This window comes from Nicotiana tabacum, chromosome 3, assembly GCF_000715075.1.
Source record: "Nicotiana tabacum cultivar K326 chromosome 3, ASM71507v2, whole genome shotgun sequence".
Classification (NCBI taxonomy): Eukaryota; Viridiplantae; Streptophyta; class Magnoliopsida; order Solanales; family Solanaceae; genus Nicotiana; species Nicotiana tabacum.
The window spans coordinates 132388915-132407325 of NC_134082.1; the positions used below are offsets into that span (position 1 = coordinate 132388915).

Genomic DNA, 18411 nt, shown 5'->3' on the forward strand with positions numbered 1-18411 from the left:
CGTGAGTATTGGTAAAAAGAACGTGGGTACGAGGCTGAGGGGTTAGGAGAGAGAAAGTAAGGGATGAGTAGAGATACTGGAATTAAACGGAAATCCTTTAATTAAGGAGTAAAAAACATCTCATTAATTATATCATTAATTAATTATGGTATAGAAATGGTAATTTGGTATACTAAGTGTAATTAAGTCAAAACTTAAACATTAAGGGTAAAAATGTTTCCTATGTGGCATAGGAATGTAAAAAATTCTAAAACAAAATTAACCTGCGACTTTATCAGGCCCACCATAGCACATCGTCTGTTGAAATACCAAAAAGAAAAAAAAGCTTAAATATATACAAATGCGGAGATGGGATTCGAACACATGATATCACTCAAAATTTGAACCCGCATGACCACGTTTACAAAGGAAATGTGCAACAAGTGGGTTCAAATGATAGTATTATACATATTTCCCAGGAATTTACTAACATACATAGTGTTGACGAAGCGGGTTCAGTTGAACCCGCTTAATAACACGTGGGTCCGCCCCTAAATTTATAATACTTGTCTTTCTAAGGTTAATGAAAAAATATTTTAGTAATTGCTTAAAGTTTTTATCTAGGTACTATGATATACAGAGTAATAGCTTGTTTGGCCAAGCTGCAAAAATCAGCTTATTTTGAGAAGCGCTTTTGATGAGAATCAATTTGTGTTTAGCTAATTAATTTGAAAAGCACTTCTGAGCTGCAATTAGCGTTTAGCCATGCTTTTAAAAACTGCTTCTAAGTATATTTTTCTCAAACGTACTTTTCAAAAAAGTGTTTTTGGAGAGAAGCTACTTTTTTCTGCTTCTCTAAAACTGTTTCTGCTTCTGCTTAAAAGCATTTTTTTTTTCTAAAAGCTTGGCCAAACACTTCGACTTTAAAAAAATACTTTTTTTGAAAAAAAAAGTGCTTTTGGATTTGGAGAAGCTTGGCCAAACATGCTATAATTCTTTTTTTTTTTAAAAAGGTAGAAGATAAATAGACTTTAACTCGAACGAGAGCAACAAACATGATGTAATATGCAAAAGAATGACAGGTAGAGATTGAAAAGTTTTTTTTGTATGTCTTAACTATTGTCAATTACTATACGACTCTATATATTCTGTGTTCTGTGTTAGTCTGATCGTCTTTAAACAATATTATTTAGTGTTATCAGCAACACACCAATTTCGAATAACGTTTATGAGAAAAGCAACACAAAAAATAGTAATCCCAAGAACAACTACAATCCGAACCCAAAAGTGGGCTATAAATGGCTTCATGACAATGTCATTCCACAACTAGAGCCAGGAAATGGAAAAACATAATCCTATTACAGCACCCACTGCTACTTGATTTAATGTGTGAAGTTGTTGTGAAACCCATAGCCACGACTGTAAAGTGAAATACAAGGAGTATTTTCAACATCATTCTTAGATTGAACATCCATATATACAAAACAAATCAGTAAAAGGTGCAACTCGATCCAAACTTACAAAGTACGAGCCCATTGATAAGATAAGCGCACTAATGACTGCAGTTATTCCATTCAATCCGAAATATTGAATCACTGCGTCAAACAACAATGTGAGAACAAAAAAATGAATTATCTCGTAAGCTCAAACCCGTAAATCCACACCCAAAAAAAAAGCAATCTTAGTACATCAATTCCTTCTCTCTATAAGATCAATTTAAAAAGCTTAAATAACTATAGAGCAATCACATACAAATATCATATTTGGTCAATGATGGAAGAAACGATACCGCAGCAAAAGGCAAGGGCAAACTGGATCAAAGTGGGTGATTCTAACAGTAAATTCTTTTTTGCAGTGATAAAGGAGAGGCAACAAAGGAAACTAATAGTGGAACTACAGACACTATCAGGAAGTATCATAACAGATTATGCAACCATAAAAGAGGAGATAGTGTCATTCTATAAAAGCTTAATGGGAACAAGTGCTCATGTACTTCCAGTTGTGGACAAGAGGGTAATGAAGGGAGGGCCAACCTTAACAAATCAACAACAGCAAGATCTGATTGCTGAAGTTACTAGCCAAGACATTAATGAAGCTTTAAAGGGGATAGGAAGTGACAAAGCACCAGGCATAGATGGATATAATGCAGAATTTTTCAAAAAATCATGGCCAGTGATCAAAGAAGAAGTGTATGCTGCAGTGAAAGATTTTTTCAATACAGGGGTGATGTTTCCAGCAATCAATTGTACAACAATCACATTATTGCCAAAAGTGTCCAATCCAGTGACAATCAAGGATTTCAGACCTATTACTTGTTGCACTATGTTGTACAAGATTATCTCTAAAGTGCTAGCTGGAAGAATGCAGAAAATCATGCCACACATCATATCTGAAGCCCAAGCAGGATTTATCTCAAAGAGAAAAATAGCAGACAATATCATCCTTGCTCATGAGCTAGTCAAGGCTTATAGCAGGAAACATATATCCCCTAGATGTATGATGAAAGTTGACATGATGAAAGCATATGATTCAGTGGAATGGGTATATCTGGAACAAGTGCTAGAGTATTTGTGTTTTCCCACAAAGTTCTGTAACTGGGTGAAAGCTTGTATATCAACAGTCAGTTACTCAATTATGATAAATGGGGAGCTGACAAAAACTTTTGATGTTGCTAAGGGACTCAGACAAGGTGACCCTATATCACCATTTCTGTTTGCTATAGTGATGGAATATCTAAGCAGGCTGCTCAAAGAACTGAAAAATGCTCAGGAGTTCAGATTTCATCCAAGATGTGGGAAATTAGACATAACTTATCTCAGCTTTGCAGATGACTTGCTACTGTTTGCCAGGGGAGATAGCAAGTCTGTCTCCACAATGCATGATTGTTTCATGAAATTTTCTGCTACACCTGGACTGATAGCTAACCTTAACAAGAGTGCAATCTACTTTTGAGGAGTTGATCAAGCAACAAGGCAGGAAATACTACAGAACACTGGATATATTCTTGGAGAATTGCCTTTCAAATACTTGGGCATACCATTGGACACAAAGAAGTTGTCAGCTATGTAATGGCAACCATTTATTGATAGAATAGTAGCAAGGATTTCTTCATGGACAGCCAGGAAACTATCTTATGCTGGAAGGGTTCAGTTAGTCCAAACAGTGATATTTGGTATCCAATCCTATTGGGCCCAAATTCTCATACTACCAGCTAAAGTGATGAAATTGATAGAGGCTTACTGCAAAAGCTATATATGGTCAGGATCCAATACAATCACAAAAAGAGCATTGATAGCCTGGGACAGAATGTGCTTGCCTAAGTCTGTTGGAGGGTACAATCTATTGAATATCAGAATTTGGAATAAAGCAGCTATAACAAGTGTATACTGGGACTTAGCACAGAAGAAAGACAAGATGTGGATAAAGTGGATTCATACTTATTACATAAAGGGGCAAAGTATAGTGGAGATGAATATACCCCCAACAAGCAAGTTGTATGGTGAGAAAGATTATGGAAGCAAGAGGAGTAATCCAGCAACTGCCCACAGTGCAATACAGAAGGACCACAACCAAGAAAATTTATTTGGGCATTCTGGGAAGCTACAACAAGGTGGCATGGAGAACCTTGATGTTTCACAATGAAGCTAGGCCCAAGGCAATATTCACTATATGGATGCAATGCCATGGGAGGCTAATGACAACAGATAGGCTTGCTAACTGGGGAGTCCAAGCAAACACAAGTTGTTGCTTGTGTAATGAAATAGTTGAGTCACATGCACATTTGTTTGGTGAATGCAAATTCACTAACATAGTATGGGGAAGGCTTATGCAATGGATTCAAATCAATGTGAGTCCATCACTGTCATACACACAGAAGATGGCATGGATAATAAAGCAAGCCAAAGGGAGATCATGCAAAGCAAAAATTGTGAAAATGGTATACTCTGAGCATATACATGGGATATGGATGGAGAGAAACAACAGAATTTTTGGAGAGACAATGAAGACTGCAGAACTAGTGGCAAGGGAAATAACATGTGTTTGCAACATAAGAGCTAAAAGAGGAATGAGGGAGAAGATGCAGCAGCTTATGTATTGAAAACAATGTACTAACTAGCCAAACATTTGATTAATGTCTTATGTACTACTTATAAGGTAGGATAGAATAGAAACGTGTATAGACTAAGTGAGCCGAGAATGGTTCTACTGCTTTGTAATGTTCTCTTTGGTGATTAATGGAAAACATAATTACCAAAAACAAATATCACATTAAGGGAAGAAAAGAGTGAAACTTTAGTAGGCTACCTGTCCTTTCCAAGACAGGTATTTCTCACGGACAACAAAAACATCTTAGCATCTTACTGATATTACATGATTAACAAAGACATTTGCTTCCGATATACTCTTCATATTTAAAATACAAAACAAAATTGAAAGACAACTGTAGCAACTTGTAACGACTCGACCGGTCGTTTTAAGAATTAATGCCTCGATTCCCTATTAACTACTTTCCCCGAGTTTTCTTCTGCTATTTTGAGTTGTCGAGAGGATTCGTTTTGTGTTTTGGAGTGTTTTGGGCACTTAGTCTCTCAATGAGAGCTTAAGCTTTAGAATTTGGACCGTAGTTGGAACAGTGTGAAGACGACCTCAGAATAGAATTCTGTCGGTTCCGTTAGCTCCGTTGGATGACTTCAGGCTTAGGGGCATGTTCGGATTGTGTTTTGGAGGTCCGTAACTTATTTAGGCTTAAAATGCCGAAATTTGAAATTTGGAAGTTTTTCGGTTCGATAGTGAAATTTTGATTTCGGGATCAGAATCCATTTTCAAGAGTTGGAGTCGCTCCGTAGTGTTGAATATGACTTGTGTGCAAGATTTGGGGTCAATCAGACTTGGTTTGGTTGGATTTATAATTGGGTGTAGGATTCTTGAGATTTCTAGTTCATAAGGCTTGGATTGGAGAGTGATTTGTGGTTTTAGCATTGTTTGATGTGATTCGAGGGTTGGAATAAGTTCGTATGATGTTTTAGGATTGGTTGATATGTTTGGTTCAGGTCCCAAGGGCCTCAGGTGAATTTCGGGTGCTTAATGGAAGTTGAATTGGACTTAGAAAAAACTCTGAAGTTGGCTGAACTTGTCATAACCGCACCTGCGTGTGTAGGATGGCAGGTGCGGCACCGCAAAAGCGGTATGAGGATCATAGGTGCGGACTAAGGCTTAAGTGGAGTTGGTCGCAGATGCGGCCCAAGGACCGTAGAAGCGGACCGCATCTGCGAGTTTGTAAGCGCAGGTGCAAAAGTTTGGGCTTTAATGAAAAGTCGCAGGAACGGTCTATTTGTCGCAGAAGCGGGACCGCCCATGGTCGTAGAAGGAGGAGCGCTGGGAAAAAAAGAGAAGGTTTGAACTCAAAACTTGGAAAAACAATTTGGAGCTCGGTTGAGGGCGATTTCTCGAGGGTTTTTAAAGGAGAAACATTGGGTAACGTTTTCTATCTTGATTTTGATCCTAGAACTATAATCTATTGTTGTTTTCCTCTTCTAATTAAGGAAATGGGGGTGAAGGTTTGAAAATGGGAGAGAAGTTCCCCAATTGAAAATTCGAGATTTTAGTGAGATTTTGATGTTGGATTTTAGTAATTTTTGTTCGAGTGTGTTCGGGGTTGATCGGGGTTCTGAATTTGTAAAGTTTATCCAATTCCGAGACGTGGGCCCGGGGGACTTTTTGGGCAATTTTCTTAATTTCGCGTGTTAGGTTTGAATTAATTAGTTAAATTAGTTACTTGAAGTTATATTTATATTTTTGCAATTAATTTGAATAGATTTGGGTCATTTGAAGTCGGGTACTCGTGGCAAGAACGTGATTTCAAGTTGATTGAGTTGGTTCAAGATAAGTGGCTTGCCTAACCTTGTGGGGGGAACTCCCTTTAGGATTTGGTATTGTGTTATGTGAGTGCCGTGTACATGAGGTGACGAGTGCATACGCGTGTTAATTGTTGAAATCCCGTTTTCATTAAGTTAATACCTATGTTTCCTTGTAATTGAGCAATATTTGTACTTGAAGCCTCTTGCTTATTCTAGGAAAAGCATGCTTATGTGATTTAACTGTCTTACCTGCTTTAGTTGCCTACTTGTACTCCGTGCAACATGTTATAGTAGAATTTCCTGCTTAAATTCTAGATGAACTGTAAATTCTTCTGAGATTGTTGTGTGATTTACTTTGGGACTACAGGACGATATCCCGGGAGATCCCCCTGCATGTTTATTTTGGGACTACGGATTGGTATTCCGGTAGACACCCCTGCACATTTATATTTGGGACTACGGGACATCACTCGGTAGATCCCCTGTACTGGAAATTTATTTTGGGACTACAGATTAGTATTCTGGGAGTTTTCCCTGCATATTTATGATTCGGACTACTAGACGATATCCCGGTAGATCCTCTGGACATTTACATTTGGGACTACAGGACGATATCCTGGGAGATCCCCTGTTGCTATTTCTATGTACTGAGTTAGATTCTTTCTGTGATTTTATTCGTTATAGAGTGTTAGCATTTTTATTATGTTGTCATATTCTATACTGTTTTACCTTGTTTTTCATCTATAATCAGTAGAGCCCTGACCTTCCTTGTCACTACTCGACCGAGGTTAGGCTTGGCACTTACTGAGTATCGTTGTGGTGTACTCATGCCCTTTCCTGCACTTGTTTTTCGTGTGCAGATCCAGGTTCTTCGGCTCATCCATACTTCCAGTAAGGCGATACGATCTTCACAGACTTCGAGGTATATCTGCCACGTCCGCATACCGAGGAGTCCCTCTCTATTCTTACTTCTAGCTTTAGCTCTCATGTATTTACTTTTGTTTAGATATTCTAGAGTTAGAACACTTTGTAGTTATTCCACAGCTTGTGACTTCATGAGATTCTCGATTTTGGGTGTTGATTCAGTTTGAAAGTTGATACTGTATATGCCGAGTGGCATCTTAAACATTTTATTTATATTTATTCCGCAATTTTTGGCCAGTTTTTATCTTTCGTTTCTTTTTTCGCAAATTGTTAGGCTTACCTAGTCATAGAGACTAGGTGCCGTCACGACAGTTCACGGAGGGAAAACTTGGGTCGTGACAAGTTGGTATCAGAGCTCTAGGTTCGTAGGAGTCATGAATCACAAGCCGATTTATTAGAGTCTCGCAGATCGGTGCAGAAACATCTGTACTTATCTACGAGAAGCTATGTAACTGTTAGGAAAATTCCACTTCATTTGGTTTCCTTGTCGTGCGAGATTTTGATATCACAATTCTAAACTTCTGTCTTCTATTCTCTTACAGATGGTGAGGACACGTGCTACCGGAGATGACCAGACACCTGCGCCCCTACTAGAGCCTTCAGAGGTTGGGGCCGGGTAGAGGCCGAGGACGCACATGTGGTGCGACCAGAACACCTGCGTGAGCTGCCATAGAGGAGCCACCAGCAGCTCCAGCCGGAGTCCAGGCACCTAACACGCCTATTGCTGCTACTATTCCATCTCTTCAGGAGACTTTTGCACAATTTGTGAGTATGTACACCACTCTATCTCAGGCAGGGCTGATTCCCCTTGCTGCTGCCACATCCCAGGCCAGGGGAGGAGCACCGACTCCCACCGCCCGGACTCCTAAGCAGCGAGTCTAGGTTGATCAGATCCTAGAGGTTATACTGGTATCGCCTATGGCCCTAGTTCAGCCCGAGGATAGGGCAGCAGCTTCAGAGGATGAGCAGCGAAGGCTTGAGAGGTTCAAGAAGTATAAGCCTCTTGTATTCAGTGGTTTAGCATCAAATGATGCCTTGGGATTTCTGGAGGAGTATTACCGTATCCTCCGCACTATGGGTATATCAGGATCGAGTGGGGTTTCTTTCACTGCCTTCCAGCTTCGAGGAGCAGCCTACCAGTGGTGGCGCACTTTTGAGTTGGACAGTCCAGCTGAGGCAGCATCCCTTACTTGGACTCAATTTTCAGACATGTTCCTGAGAGAGTTTGTCCCTCAGAGCCTCAGAGACGGATGGTGCACAGAGTTGAGCATTTGTGCCAATGCATTATGACTGTTTCAGAGTATGTTGTATGTTTCACTAACTTGGCTAGGCATGCACTAGCCTTGGTTTCTACAGTTCGTGAGAGAGTTCGCTAGTTTATTAAGGGGCTCATTCCTAACATCAGGTCTAGCATGGCTCGTGAGTAAGAGATGGATATTTCTTATCAGTAGGTGGTGAGCATTACTAGGAGAGTGGAGGGTATGCATGCTCGGGACAGAGAGGAAAGGGAGGCCAAGAGGTCTCGAGAGTCGGGCAATTATTCTGGTGCCCGTGCCCCAGCTACAATTTGTTATGGTAGGGGTTATATAAGTCACCCCGTTCATTCAGCTCTTCCAACAGCCAGTGGTATTCCAGCTCTTCCTAGACCTCAGGAGCCTTATTATGCACCCATAGTATCTAGTGCACCTCCTGCACGGGGTGCTTTCCGTGTTCAGTCCAGCAGACCTGGCCCGAGCCAGTCATAGCCACCACATACTCCTAGAGCTTGTTTTGAGTGTGGTGACATATGCCATATGGTGAAGGATTGCCCCAGACTTAGGATGGGTGCACTTCCACAAACTTCTCAGCCGCAACGTTCCCCGCAGAGTTCTCAGGCTATGATTACAGCATCAGTTGCTACCCCACCTGCTCAGCCAGCTAGAGGTGGAGGTCAGGGAGGTAGAGGTCGCCCTAGAGGCGGAGGCCAGGCCAGATATCATGCCATTCCTGCTCGTACTAAGGCTGTTTCCTCCTATTCTGTCATCATAGGTATTGTACTGGTTTGTCATAGAGATGCATCGGTTCTATTTGATCCAGGCTCCACATATTCTTATGTGTCTTCTTATTTTGCCCCACATTTGGGCATATCTCGGGATTCTTTGAGTTCCCCTGTTTATGTTTCTACTCCTGTAGGGGATTTTCTTGTTGTGGGCCGCGTTTATCGGTCGTGTTTGGTTGTTTTTAGTGGTTTTGAGACCAGAGCCAATTTATTATTGCTTTGCATGGTAGATTTCTCGATGTTATCTTGGGCATAGACTGGTTGTCGCCCCATTATGCTATTCTTGATTTTCATGGCAAAATCGTGACGCTGGCTATGTCAGGTGTACCGCGAGTAGAGTGGAGAGGTATTTTAGATCATACTCATAGTAGAGTTATTTCCTTCCTTAAAGCTCAGCGAATGGCTGAGAAGGGGTGTGACGCGTATCTGGCCTATGTGAGAGATGTTAGTGTTGATACCCCTATAATTGATTCAGTCCCAGTAGTACGGGACTTCCTTGATGTGTTTCTAGCTGACCTTCCGGGCATGCTGCCCAATAGAGATATTGATTTTGGCATTTATCTGTTGCCGGGCACTCAGCCCATTTCCATTCCACCGTATCGTATGGCCCCTCCTGAGTTGAACGAGTTAAAGGATCAGTTACAGGAATTGCTTGATAAGGGTTTTATTCGGCCCAGTGTATCACCTTGGGGTGCTCTTATCTTGTTTGTGAAGAAAAAGGATAGTTCTATATGCGTATGTGCATTGATTATCGCCAGTTGAATAAAGTTACTGTGAAGAACCGGTATCATTTGCCTCATATTGATAATCTGTTTGACCAATTACATGGTGCACGAGTGTTTTCTAAGATGTACTTGCACTCAGGTTACCATAAATTGAAGATTCAGGAGCTAGATATCCCGAAGACTGCCTTCCGGACTCGGTATGGTCATTACGAGTTCCTTGTTATGTCATTTGGGCTGACCAATTCCCCAGCAACCTTCATGCATTTGATGCACAGTATGTTCCGGCCATATCTTGACTCGTTCGTCATTTTCTTTATTGATAATATTTTGGTATACTCCCGGAGTTGGGAGGATCATGAGCAACACCTGAGGACAGTGCTTCAGACTTTGAGGGAAAAGAAGTTATATGCAAAGTTCTCGAAATGTGAGTTTTGGTTGGATTCCATGGCATTCTTGGTCACGTGGTATCGAGTGGGGGTATACAGGTGGATCCGAAGAAAGTGAAAGCAGTGCAGAGTTAGCCCAGACCATCCTCAGCTACAGAGATCCGTAGTTTTCTTGGCTTGGCGGGTTATTACCGTCGATTTGTTGATGGGTTTTCATCGATTGCAACACCTATGACCAGGCTGACCCAGAAGGGTGCTCCGTTCCAGTGAACGGAAGAGTGTGAGGCGAGCTTCCATAAGCTCAAAACAGCTTTGACTACAACCCCAGTTTTGATATTGCCTACAGGTTCGGGGTCTTATGCTGTCTATTATGATGTCTCGAGGATTGGCCTTGGAGCGGTATTGATGCAGGATGGTAGGGTGATTGCCTACGCATCCAGACAGTTGAAGGTATATGAGAAAAATTATCTTGTCCATGATCTCGAGTTGGCTGCTATTGTTCACGCCTTGAAGATCTGGCGTCATTATTTGTACGGTGTTCCTTGTGAGATCTATACTGATCACTGGAGTTTGCAGCATCTATTTAAGCAGAAGGATCTTAATGTGCGCCAGAGGAGGTGGTTAGAGCTGTTGAAGGACTATGATATCACTATCTTGTATCACCCGGGCAAGGCCAATGTGGTGGTTGATGCTTTGAGTCATCGGGCGAAGAGTTTGGGGAGTTTGGCTTATTTACCAGTAGCAGAGAGGCCCATAGCTATGGATGTTCAGGCCTTAGTCACTCAGTTTGTGAGATTGGACCTTTTGAAGCCCAGCCGGGTTCTAGCTTACGTGGTTTCTCGATCTTCCTTATTTGATCGTATAAGGGAGCGTCAGTATGATGACTCTCATTTGCTCGTCCTCAAGAACAAGATTCTACATGGTGATGCCAGAGATGTGACCATTGGTGATGATGGGGTATTGAGGATGCAGGGTCGGGTATGTGTACCCAATGTTGATGGGCTTCGGGAGTTGATCCTAGAGGAGGCCCATAGTTTGCGGTATTCCATCCATTCGGGTGTCACAAAGATGTACTAGGACTTGAGACAACACTATTGGTGGAGGCGGATGAAAAAGGATATAGTTGGGTTTGTAGCTCGGTGCCTCAATTGTCATTAGGTAAAGTATGAGCACCAGAAACCGGGTGGGTGCTTCAGCAGATAGAGATTCCGGAGTGGAAGTGGGAGCGGATCACCATGGACTTCGTAGTTGGACTCCCATGGACTTTGAAGAAGTTCGATGCTATTTGGGTGATTGTGGATCGGCTAACCAAGTCCGCGCATTTCATTCCTATATGTACTACCTATTCTTCGGAGCGGTTGGCGGAGATTTATATTGGGGAGATTGTTCGTCTGCATGGTATTCCAGTTTCCATCATTTCAGACAGGGGTACTCAGTTCACATCACGGTTCTGGAGGGCCGTACAGCATGAGTTGGGAACTCTGGTGGAGTTGAGCACAACATTGCACCCCCAGATGGACGGACAGTCCGAGCGCACCATTCAGATTCTTAAGGATATGCTCCCTGCGTGCATGATGGAGTTTGGAGGTTCTTGGGATCAGTTCTTGCCACTGGCAGAGTTTGCCTACAATAACAGTTATTAGTCCAGCATTCAGATGGCACCGTATGAGGCCTTGTATGGTAGGTAGTGTAGATCCCCGGTGGGTTGGTTCGAGCTGGGTAAGGCTAAATTATTGGGCACAGACTTGGTTCAGGATACCTTGGAGAAGGTTAAGGTGATTTAAGATAGACTTCGTACAGCCCAGTCCAGACAAAAAATTTACGCGGACCGGAAAGTTTGTGATGTTTCCTATATGGTTGGAGAGCGGGTCTTGCTTCGGGTGTCACCTATGAAGGGCGTTATGAGATTTGGGGAGAAAGGGAAATTGAGTCCGAGGTTTATTGGTCCTTTTAAGATATTGCGACGTGTTGGGGAGGTTGCTTATGAGCTTGCCTTACCTCCCACCTTGGCAGGAGTTCATCCGGTATTTCATGTTTCGATACTCCAGAAGTATCACGGTGATCTGTCGCACATGTTGGATTTCAGTTCGGCCCAATTGGATGAGGATATATCTTATGTTGAGGAACCATTAGCGATATTGGACAGGCAGGTTCGAAAGCTGAGGTCAAAGAACATTGCATCCGTAAAGGTTCTGTGGCGGGGTCAGCCGGTCGAGGAGGCGACTTGGGAGACCGAGCAGGATATGCACAGCCGTTACCCTCATCTTTTCACTACTTTATGTATGTCTCTATGCTCGTTCGAGGATGAACGAATGTTTTAAGAGGGGGAGGATGTAACGACCCGACCGGTCATTTTAAGAATTAATGCCTCGATCCTCTATTAACTACTTTCCCCGAGTTTGTTTCCGCTAGTTTGAGTTGTCGGGAGGATTCGTTTTGTGTTTTGGAGTGTTTAGGGACACTTAGTCCCTCAATGAGAGCTTAAGCTTTAGAATTTGGATCGTAGTTGGTGCAGTGTGAAGACGGCCTCGAAATGGAATTTCGTCAGTTCCATTAGCTCCGTTGGGTGATTTCGGGCTTAGGGGCGTGTTCTGATTGTGTTTTGGAGGTCCGTAGCTTATTTAGGCTTGAAATGCCAAAAGTTGAAATTTGCAAGTTTTTCGGTTCGATAGTGAAATTTTGATATCGGGATCGGAATCCAATTCCGAGAGTTGGAGTAGCTCCGTAGTGTTGAATGTGACTTGTGTGCAAAATTAGGGGTAATTGGATTTGGTTTGGTTGGTTTTATAATCGGGTGTAGGATTCTTGAGATTTTTGTATCATAAGGCTTGGATTGGAGAGTGATTTATGGTTTTAGCGTTGTTTGATGTGATTCGAGGGTTGGAATAAGTTTTTATGATGTTTCAGGGTTGGTTGGCATGTTTGGTTGAGGTCCCGGGGGCCTCGGGTGAATTTCGGGTATTTAACAGAAGTTTAATTAGACTTAGTAAAAAATCTAAAGTTGGTTGAACCTATCATAACCGCACCTGCGTGTGTAGGACCGCAGGTGCGGCAATGCAGAAGCGGTATGAGGATCGCAGGTGCGGACTAAGGCTTAAGTGGAGTTGGTCGCAGATGCGGCCCAAGGACCGTAGAAGCGGACCGCATCTGCGAGTTTGTAAATGCAGGTGCAAAAGTTTGGGCTTTAATAAAAAGTCGCAGGAGCGGTCTATTTGTCGCAGAAGAGGGATCACTGGGCAGAAAAAGGGGAAAATGAGGGTTTGAACTCAAAACTTGGAAAACGATTTGGAGCTCGGTTGAGGGCGATTTCTCGAGGATTTTTGAAGGAGAAACATTGGGTAACATTTTCTATCTTGATTTTGATCCTAGAACTATAATATATTGTTCTTTTCCTTTTCTAATTAAGGAAATTGGGGGTGAAGGTTTGAAAATGGGAGAGAAGTTCCCCAATTGAAAATCCGAGATTTAAGTGAGATTTTGACGTCGGATTTTGGTGATTTTTGTTCGAGTGTGTTCGTGGGTGATCGGGGTTCTGAATTTGTAAAGATTATCCAATTCCGAGACGTGGGCCCGAGGGACGTTTTGGGAGATTTTCTTAATTTCACGTGTTAGCTTCGAATTAATTAGTTAAATTAGTTACTTGAAGTTATATTTACATTTTTGCAATTAATTTGAATAAATTTTGGACATTTGGAGTCGGGTACTCGTGGCAAGAATGTGATTTCGAGTTGATTGAGCTGGTTCGAGATAAGTGGCTTGCCTAACCTTGTGTGGGGGAACTCCCCTTAGGATTTGGTATTGTGTTATGTGAGTACCGTGTACGTGAGGTGACGAGTGCGTACGCGTGTTAATAGTTGAAATCCCGTTTTCATTAAGTTAATACCTATGTTTCCTTGTAATTAAGCAATATTTGTACTTGAAGCCTCTTGCTTAGTTTAGAAAAAGCATGCTTATGTGATTTAACTGTCTTACCTGCTTTAGTTGCCTACTTGTACTCCGTGTAGCATGTTAGAGAAGAATTTCCTGCTTAAATTCTAGAATAGAACTGTAAATTCTTCTGAGATTGTTGTGTGATTTATTTTGGGACTACGAGACGATATTCCGGGAGATCTCCCTGCATATTTACTCTGGGAATACGGATTAGTATTCTGGTAGATCCTCCTGCACATTTATATTTGGGACTACGGGACAGCACCCGGTAGATCCATGTACTGGATATTTATTTTGGGACTACGAATTGGTATTCCGGGAGTTTCCCCTACATATTTATGATTCGGACTACCGGAAGATATCCTGGGAGATCCTCTGGACATTTATGTTTGGGAATACGGGATGATATCCCGGGAGATCCCCTGTTGCTATTTCTATGTGTTGAGTTAGATTCTTTCTGTAATTTTATTCGTTATAGACCGTTAGCATTTTTATTATGTTGTCATATTCTTTACTGTTTTACCATTTTTTCATATATAATCAGTAGGGCCCTGACCTTCCTCATCACTACTCGACCGAGGTTAGGCTTGGCACTTACTGAGTACCGCTGTGGTGTACTCATACCCTTTTCTGCACATATTTTTCGTATGTAGATCCAGGTTCTTCGGTTCAGCCATACTTCCAGTGAGGCGAGATGATCTTCACAAACTTCGAGGTATATCTGCCGTGTCCGCAGACCGAGGAGTCCCTCTCTATTCTCACTTCTAGCTTTAGCTCTCCTGTATTTACTTTTGTTTAGATATTCTGGAGTTAGAACACTTTGTAGTTATTCCACAACTTGTGATTTCATGAGATTCCGGGTTTTGGGAGTTGATTAAGTTTGAGAGTTTATATTGTATATGTCGAGCGACATCTTAAACGTTTTATTTATGTTTATTCCGCAGTTTTTGACCAGTTTTTATCTTTCGTTTCTTTTTACGCAAATCATTAGGCTTACCTAGTCGTAGAGACTAGGTGCCGCTACAACAGTTCACGGAGGGCGAACTTGGGTCGTAACACAACTACTTCTTTAGCTTGTGCCTTTTACAAATTCCTAGCCCTTTCCCTAATGTATCGTTAAGCCATACGAATGTACATAGATCCACAAGAAGTAACAATAATTAATCTTACTCCTTTAGCTGTCATCTTCAGCTTTTAGGTATTCTTTAATTTTTATCAATAACATATTGTTCAAGAGAACCAGTCATGGTGGAACAGTTCTCGGTTCATTTAACCATCTAAATAATTGGTGTGACTATCTCTTGGAAAAATGTTACTAATATTCTTCTAAATGCTAAATCGACTGAGAGAGCTATTTGTTAGGATCAAAATAGTCAGGTCACAAATCTTGAACGACTATAAATCAGATAACAAAAGAGACACAAATATTTAATGTGATTTGGTCAATCGACTTGCGTCTACAGTCAAAGATGAACAATTCACTATATAAAAAAAAGTACAAAATATTGAGAGAACAACCTCACAAAGAGACACATACAAGTGGAAAGTTATCCCAAAAATTCTTCCTCTAAACAAGAATCTTAAACGTCTTATGGCTACACTATGGATGTTCCTAAATTAGAAGGAAATGATCCATAATTTATAGAAGTCTAAAACCTTTTTCTCCTAGAATAAGGACTAGCCAAAAATATGGAAGAATTATATTTTTTTCTTAAAAGATAAAATCAAATATGGTAAATATGTTGTTTATCCTTTAAGAGATAGGAAAACCAAATATCATCAGAAAGTCAGGACAAACTCCTAACAATATTTCACCGCATTTGCAAACTTGACTATGTAGAAATCTTATCCAACGGTTCTATTAAAGAATATGGAATAGTAGCTGCTCAAAGAAGGCAGAGTGTACTCTAGGAGAAGAAAGAGAGAAAACATAGGAAACATATGCATAACTAAATAACATTACAACAAACATCATCCTTAATGTTAGTTTTTACAATTTTTATCTGCGATGCATAAAAGCCTCTGAAGAGCACAATGAAGAGAGGATATGGCTATTTTGTTTTCTTAAATTAAAATTAGTATCGTACAACTCATACGTATATAGACAATTAGTATGCATGGATCATGTAGAATCATCTAAAACCAAGTAAATTTTTGTATATTGATCAATAACAATGAGAAACTTACTTGAGAGTATACAGAATGTGAGTGTGTAGAAGATATACTAGGCATGTGAAGAAGGCATTCCAGGGTCTGATCTTAATGTTGAAACAGGGCGTTCTTGGTTAAGTATCCTCTTCAGTACAATTGAGAGACAAATATTGATAATTCCACCTGAAGTAGCCCATACTGCTTCCATGTCATGCTTCCAAAAGAAGATAATACCGAAAACTGCAGCAATCAGCCACTTACTCTGTACTTTAGGCCTACTAAGCATTAGAAATCTTAACAACACCAAGACTTCAAAAGCAATTCAAAGAGCTGGACATAACTAGTGACAGACTTTGCTAATAAATTTGATCAAATAATGTACAGCGCAAGTCGCAAAACATTCAGGTCTGCTGGACCAACATGATATTGTGAGGAAGTATTTCCTCCACTAATCAGATTGAGAGAAAAAAAAAGGGGTGTTAAATAGAAATAGCACTATCCAAACTTTTCAATTTTGATATATAGTTATACAACAAAATTACAATACTTGTGGAAGCTAATATTTTTTGTTTAAACCGAAACAGAGAGGAAGATAACTTGAAAAAAATGAGTTTAACCAGAGCACTCGCAGATGGAAATTCAAACATTCATTATTTATCTTCATTAAAAATCAGTATAAGTAGCTCTCTTTTGAGAACCAGGGACTTGCAGTGAAAATGAATAACAAGATTTCTGCAAATGCAACAATTTATCAGTTCCAACTAAGCAGGACATAAAAATTGAAAAATTACAACAAACAATCTGTAAAGTAAACGTGGAGCTTGGCGTTAGCTATTATAAATCAAGTTTTACATAAGATATATATAAATTTTTTCCCGTAATCATTCCCGTACAGCCAATAGACTAGCAAGTTATTCCCCTAGCAAATTAGCTTTCCGCTCCAACAATTCCTCTTTTTTGATTTTATCTTACATATATATGACAACCATTCCAGCACACAGTTGCACATAGAAAATTCAAACATCCTCTCTCTTTTATAAAATGTCAAATTAAAGGAATGATACATAAACATGAAGCAATGGTAAAACGTACGGAGCATGTCAAAGGTTGACTAACCAGGCTATTGAGAGCAGCTTCTATTCCACCCGAACCAATATTCATGGACAGAGCTTCTTGTTCTAAACCACCAAGAGTAACACCTTCATCACCGGCAGCGCCTTGGTTCTTGACTGAATCCATCATAGGGGGAAGTGGGTACCTTGTAGAATGAGAAATGGATGTTCGAGATAAGAATTTGCGTGAGAAATCCAATTTGAAAGTGGAAAATCTATTGAGTCTGGGAAATTGACGTTGGGTAACTAGTATAGGTCGATATACAAGGTTAGTAGCAGCAGACATTTTGGTAGCTGCGCTTCTATCTTTCTCTGCTTTTTAATTAAGGAGACAAGACTCTTATAATCATGTTGAGCAGAGACATGTAATTTGAAGGAGGTGTAAGAAGTGAGCAATGAAGTTTAAAATTCACTTTCACTATTATTTTGACTTTAGTGGCTGGCGGTCTTAGTTGGCGCAAGACAAGTAATGCATCTCACTGCCTAACCGGATCTTATGTCGCAGCATCCCGTCGTACGTGAGATATTAGGAAAAAAAAATCACAAGGGTCTTCTAAGTTTAGAGGTAAATATATTCTCATCCCTCAAATACTCTACTTAACATACAACATCCTCCAAATATGTGATATTGGGGCAATTATGGTCCAAAGCTAACGACATGCGTAAAACTTAAGGGGGTTTCCTTCAAAGTTGGAAACATGGTGGTGACATTGGATGACTCTAGTCTCAGACATGGCTTCCATTTTCCAACTCAATACTGCAAATTCACCAAACTCAGGTCCGAATAAGTGAAAAAGAAAAAGACATAAACAAAGTGTACCATATGTTTACAGACGATGCAAAATTGGAAAGTCACGATCATTTCAATAATGAAGTGCTCTTGCAATTTTCACGTCCGAATAAGTCGCCATTAAGCCTTCTAACAAGCTTTCTGTTAAGTGGAATATTTCTTTTGAATTATTACTTTATATTTCTTTGACCGTCAGTAAACGTAAGAAATAAGCATGTCTACAATTTGGATTTTGACAAGAGGATGGTAGTTTTTAGAGAAAATACATAGGATGCACTTTGTACTTGTCCGGAAAAATTAGTTTTACATCTAATCTTTGTGGGCGTCCTATAATCTCCCGGTACTTATCCAAAATAAATTTAATACCTACCCAAAAGCTTATTTGGCAAAATATAAAATAAAAATAAAAATAAAAAAGGCTCGTTTTATTAGCATTAATTTTTAAAAACTCATTTTTCGGCAAGAATAGACTTTCTTGGACCCCACCCCCCTCCTTTCTTCTCCATCTAAACACTTAC

General features: G+C 40.5%; 1 pseudogene; it reads right to left on the reverse strand.

Annotated features, from left to right (window-relative positions):
• Positions 1-1098: 1098 nt before the first annotated feature.
• On the reverse strand, positions 1099-17844 carry LOC107803675 (lipid phosphate phosphatase epsilon 1, chloroplastic-like; annotated as a pseudogene).
• Positions 17845-18411: the final 567 nt, after the last annotated feature.